This window comes from Aegilops tauschii, chromosome 3, assembly GCF_002575655.3.
Source record: "Aegilops tauschii subsp. strangulata cultivar AL8/78 chromosome 3, Aet v6.0, whole genome shotgun sequence".
NCBI lineage: Eukaryota > Viridiplantae > Streptophyta > Magnoliopsida > Poales > Poaceae > Aegilops > Aegilops tauschii.
In genome coordinates, this window is record NC_053037.3 from 394,103,464 (window position 1) to 394,109,471 (window position 6,008).

Genomic DNA, 6,008 nt, shown 5'->3' on the forward strand with positions numbered 1-6,008 from the left:
ATGCTGATTCTTGTTCTGAGTTGGAAAAGTTAGGCACCAAAAAGGTCCCACAGTGTAATAACTTTTGAAGGAAAGGAATCACGTTCTATCGAGTATTCCGTCGACAGAGTTGCAATAAAGCCAAGACTGCCTTTGGGGCTGGGGGCTGCGTACGTTTGGTACTACACCGCCGCCGCCACCACTGGAAGATCGAAGTGGCGGACAATCGGAGACCTACCTAGTGCCCTGAGATGAGAAAATTACAACTTCCGATTGATAGATCGGGGCCTTCATGCACACCTCCATCGACAGAGAGGAGACCGGCAGTCTACCGGCGGAGGGTGACGAGGGAGGGCCTAGGCTGCCTATGTTTAGGGCTATACCTGGCCATCTCTCGGGCCGGGCCGGGCCGATGCAGAAAACCCAGGCCTGAGCCCAGCCCGGCCCGGCCGTCAGGCCTAAAAATTGGGCACGAGCCCGGCCCATCGTGCTAAAAGCCTGCCGGGCCTCTTCCTTAAATGGCGAATACGCCGGGCCAGGCCCGGGCCCGGCCGTTGGGCTCAAAAACTAGGCCCAGGCCCGGCCCGTGGGCTAGGTCGGGTCGGGCTTTTTCGGGCTGGGTTGGGTTGGGCCGTCCGGGCCGGGCTGCCCATGGCCAGGACACGTCCTTATAGTATTTGTATAGAAAAAACCTTGATATGAACTGACTGATTTGACGCGTCCCTTCAGTCTGGTCGCTCATACGACACGTGCCCCCACGGGTCCACCCACCGCTTCCCTTTTCTCGTCCTTATCTCCTCAAACCACAATCGAACCGTGCAACCACACACCATGAGTCATCCGTTCTGATCCCTCCGTCGCTGCCTCCCTGATCTCGCCGGGGTGATGCCGGCCTACAGCACTGACACGCTCGGGCAACCTTCACAATAGCGGATGATTAGCCGCAGCATCGCCACCCCACTTCTTGTAGCATCACAGATTGCGTCACAGCACGATGGAGGCTTGTATCATCGCTGGACGACCATTATAGCGCGGTGTTGACCGCATTGCACCTGCCACCGATGTTGCAAGCGCGGCCATCGGCCATGGGTAATTTCTCTCCTGCATGTTCGCTTGGGGGGCCTTGAGGGAGTTGGGAGCATGCCACTAAGTTTGGTTGTAGCACTTGGGGTGCATCTCCGTCTTGTTGGGCGATGTTTTTTTTCTCTCCCACATTCCGAGTGCGGCCGCAAATGCTGCAAAGCGCTGGCTGGCCGGGTGTGACATCCTAGCTAAATAGGAGTGATACACTACTCATATCAAGAAGGTGCACCTTCTTTTTCAGGGGTCCATCCAAAAGTAACATCAAAATTAAGCGTGCTTAGCTTGAAGCAATAGGACGGGTGACCGACTAGAAGTTGATCCTGGGTACACATGAGTGAGGGAAAATGTGCAACAAAAACTAGTGTTGGTTTGTGGGTCACAACAGTCGAGGGATGATATCATAGTACGTACACGAAACTATTAGGGTGTGTTTGGTAGCCTGCATGTAGGGTGCATGAGGCTAAAAGTTCCCTACCTAACCCACTTTCAGGTGTTTGGCAGGGTGTATGGGCGCTTCTGGGCATAGCCCATCTGATGCTAAAAAGGCCCCGAGCTATGCTCACTGGAGCACCCACATACATGCGAGCTGGGGTCAGCGAGGCTCGGTTCGACCCCCGCAAAAATCTCCTCCCGACCCACTAGGATCGAACGACCTCTCTCCCGAACTGTTTTTCCTCTCGCTCGGACCACCCCTCCCTGACCTAGCCGCCACGCCTCGTCCCCCCTCTCTCTCCCGCGAACTCCATGGCGTCTGCCACCTGATCTGCATCCCCGCCGGCCCCCTTGGATCTTGTACCTCGCCGCCGTCACCGCCGCCCCGGTCAACCTCGCCGCCGCCCTGGTCAACCTCGCCGCCGCCCTGGTCTTCAAATCGCGGCCGGCCCACGTGAATCTCGCGGCTGCCAGGAGAGGTAGCTACTCTGCCTCCTTCTCCCTCTGCCCTCCTCACCCCTTCCTTCCTGCCTCGGCCTGTGAGCCGCTGCTGCATGACCAGAGATTAGGCTTTTTTTTTCTGTACAAAGAGCTCTTGTTCATATAGCCGTATATGGTTTAGACAAAAAATTGCTTCTTTGTTCCCTTATGATGATGGGTTAAACTGATTACAGTAGATGTATAACTTTTCATTGTTGTACCTATTATGGTCATATTGAAGTTTGTTCATTGCTTGTCATGCTGAATAAAATCTGTTGTGCTAAGTTTCGATTTGTTTGTATTGTCATAGATGGATGAATTGGCAAGAAGACGAAGGCAATTAATTGTGAGAGGAGTCGGTCTAGTGGCTAGATTGTATGCATACAAGATGCTCATGTTTAGAAGAGCTTGGCAACAAACAGCGAGGATAACCGTGGGCAGCATGGCCGATCGTGCCATATCTAGAGAGTCAAATTTGAGATATATTTATCACTCTAGTGGCATAAATTGTTCAAATCAATTAAGAATGAGAAAAGCTCCTTTTTTCGTTTGTGTGCTATATTTAGAGAGAGAAACTTGTTGTTGGATAGCATCCATACTTCTATCGAGGAACAAGTAGCCATGTTTCTTCTAGTAGTTGGCCACAACCAAAGGTATAGGACACTTCAACCGATCTTTAGAAGATCTACCGAAGTCATTAGTAGGTATTTGAAGGCAATGCTTTATGCTATTGGGGAGTTGAGAGATGAGATGATTCGGCCTCCTTCCAACCATTGTCATCATAAAATACAAGAAAGCCCTCGCTTCAATCCATATTTCAAGGTAATTATTTTTGCAAACAAATACAAACAATCAATGGGACTTTGAATAACAATCATTTGCCTTTTTTAATTAGGATTGTGTTGGAGCAATTGATGGGACTCATGTGCTTGCTAGAGTCCCAAAAAGTATCTCAGCTGCCTTTAGGGGTAGAAAGGTGGGGACTACCCAAAATGTCATGGCTACGGTAGACTTTGATCTAAAGTTTACCTATGTACTTGCGGATTGGGAGGGATCAGCTCATGATGCCCTTATACTTGCAAATTCATTGGAGAGGGAAGATGGGTTGAAAGTTCCTACAGGTAATAAATTAGGGCCTACTACCTAAATATATTAATATTTCTACCCATAGCTAATAGTTGCTATTTCATAGGAAAATTCTTCCTTGTTGATGCGGGGTATGCTGTGAGGCCGGGTTTTCTTCCACCATACCATGGCATGAGGTACCACTTGAAAGAGAATGGACGAGGGAACCATCCTCAAAATGCTAAAGAGTTGTTCAACTTAAGACACTCTTCTTTGAGGACAATGGTTGAAAGGGCTTTTGCCGCATACAAAAACCATTGGAAGTTTGTCTACAATAAGCCATTCCATGGTTACAAGACCCAAGTAAAAGTAGTGCTAGCTTGTGCAATTCTTCACAATTGGGTACTTCAATATGGCGAGGATGAGTATTTCCCACCTGAGGAAACATGGGATCCGGAACCCAATGATGAAGATCACAATGATATTGTCCATGACAATATTTCTTGGGCTCATAAGAGAGATAAATTTGCAAATCAGATGTGGGCGAATAGAGGGCTAGCAAACATTTGATGTATCATGTGTCTTGGTGTTGTAAAACAATTGATGTGTTCCTTGGTGCTGAAACATGATTTTGAGCTGCTGAAATATGCTTTTTATGTGCTGAAATGTGTTTTTGTGTGTTGGAATTCATGTTTATGAGCTGAAACATGATTTTGAGCTGCTGAATTATGCTTATTTATGTGCTAAAATATGTTATTAACTTCTGGATTGTTTATGTTGTAGATGGATGATGAGGTGCAGGAGGTTGCAAGTGTTGGTGCTCTTCCCAAGATGGCCCCCAAGGTCATGAATTGGACTCCGCCTATGTCAGTGTTGATGTTGAAAGGCCTTTCAGAGGTGGCGGTAAGAGGTGCCAAGACTGATAAAGGATTCAAAGAGGTTGAAAAATTGAAAGCGCAAATCATATATCTTCTTTCGTTGGTTATGACGCGTCTATTACCCAAGTGCACAATCATATTCGCAAGTGGAGGAATAGGTGGACAAGGCTTGTCTATTTGAAGGGTTTAAGTGGGGCACTTTGGGATGATGACAAGAAGATGGTAGTGCTAGAAGAACAACACTATTTGGGCCACACACAGGTATGCATGTACATGTACCAGTCCTTTTTGAATGCTGAAATGAGTTATCTTAGTGCTCAAACGGTGTTAAAATGATATAGTTTTGCCGAAAATGATGATGTTTCATAGCTGAAATGATGTCTCAGTTAATTATTTTTGTTCAATTGGTGTTGTAGGATCATCCAACAGATGCTGAATTGCTCAATTCTCCACTGGAGAACTACGACTATATGGAACTTTGCTTTGCTAATAAGCATGCCACTGGGAAGTATGCAATGGGCCCCGGTGTGCCCCTAGGAACGCCTATTGTTGTGGAAGACAAGGATAAACCGAATGTCATGGAGGGGGAAGGAACAACAGATGAGGTATTGCAACATCAGCCTGGGTCTAACTTTGTACTTCCTACTACTAGTGCCACTCAGGACCCTTCTCCTACTTCAAATAAGAAGAGAAAGAGGGCATCTGGCTTGACTGAGGAGGACTCAATCCAGTGTAGCAACATGACTGATGCTATGCGTGAGATTGCAAGTGCTATCAACAACACTTGCCATGCTGAGACACACCCTGACTTGTACAACGCTGTCATGGACCTTCTTGTGTTTGAGCAAGATGAGCGCTTGGCTGTTTTAGATTATCTCACAGAACATAAGGCAAAAGGCCTTAACTTTGTGAAGATGAATGATGAAGTCCGAAAAGCATCATTCAAGCGAATCTTGAAAGCCAATCCCGATCTTCTTTGAGTTGTTGTTAGTTGGTGCTTGATGAGACTATCCCTTTTGTAATGCCTATTATAAAGTGTACTTCAAATGAGACTATGTAATATGAATCTAGTGATGCACTGCTACCAATTATGGTTATTATGTCTTATGTAATATGAATCTAGTGATGCACTGCTTCAAATTAAGGTTATCATGTGTTATGTTAATTGTTGATTATTTTATTTATATTATCATTGTTCAGATTATGTTGGCATGGTAACATTTTATTGCTCGAATTGTTTCATGAATTGTCGAAATGTTGTTTCAATATTTGTCTTGGCGGCAAAAAAATCGTTCATGCAGCATACCTCAGATACAAGCTACCAAACACAGTCTCAGTGCAACATGTCTTGTCTGATGCAGCCTACCAAACACAGTCTCAGCTCAGCATGCATGAGTACATACATTGCTACCAAACAACTGCAGTTGCAGGTACTGAGCATGTCTAGACTAAGCATGTCTCATATGGGAACAACTATGCTAGGGTGGGCACAGCTACCAAACACACCCTTAGTCTCCGTCAAGACGGTGCATCACGGAACCAGATCATTTGACGTAAAAAGAACTACTGCTAAGGGACGTTTTTTTACAGAAAGACTGCTGAGGAACGTAGACCGCCTAGCGCAGTCCACATCCAACATCCGACGACGCTCACTGCGAACTACAACCAGAGCTATATTTTGGTGGAACCGAGAGAGTCCAATCAACCCACAAACGACGATGCAGCCCAATCCAGGGAGAGGGAAAAGACAGGAGAACGGAAAAAGGGCGCGTTCAGCACCGATTAGTAGAAGCGGCGCTCGCTACAGCTGTCGGTGTCAAAACCGGCGGATCTCGGGTAGGGGGTCCCGAACTGTGCGTCTAAGGTCGATGGTTGCAGGAGACGGGGGACACGATGTTTACCCAGGTTCGGGCCCTCTCTATGGAGGTAATACCCTACTTCCTGCTTGATTGATCTTGATGAATATGAGTGTTACAAGAGTTGATCTACCACGAGATCGTAATGGCTAAACCCTAGAGGCCTAGCCTGTATGACTATGGTAATGAGTATATCCTATCCAGACTACGCCCTCCGGTTTATATAGACACAGGA

At 46.8% G+C, this 6,008-nt stretch overlaps 1 non-coding gene across 1 annotated transcript; it reads left to right on the forward strand.

The window, feature by feature from the left end:
* Positions 1-1,738: 1,738 nt before the first annotated feature.
* LOC109775224 (uncharacterized) lies at positions 1,739-5,082 on the forward strand. The gene is made up of 3 exons (XR_012205150.1): positions 1,739-1,973; positions 3,823-4,178; positions 4,334-5,082. It is a non-coding gene; the product is annotated as an uncharacterized protein (transcript).
* Positions 5,083-6,008: the final 926 nt, after the last annotated feature.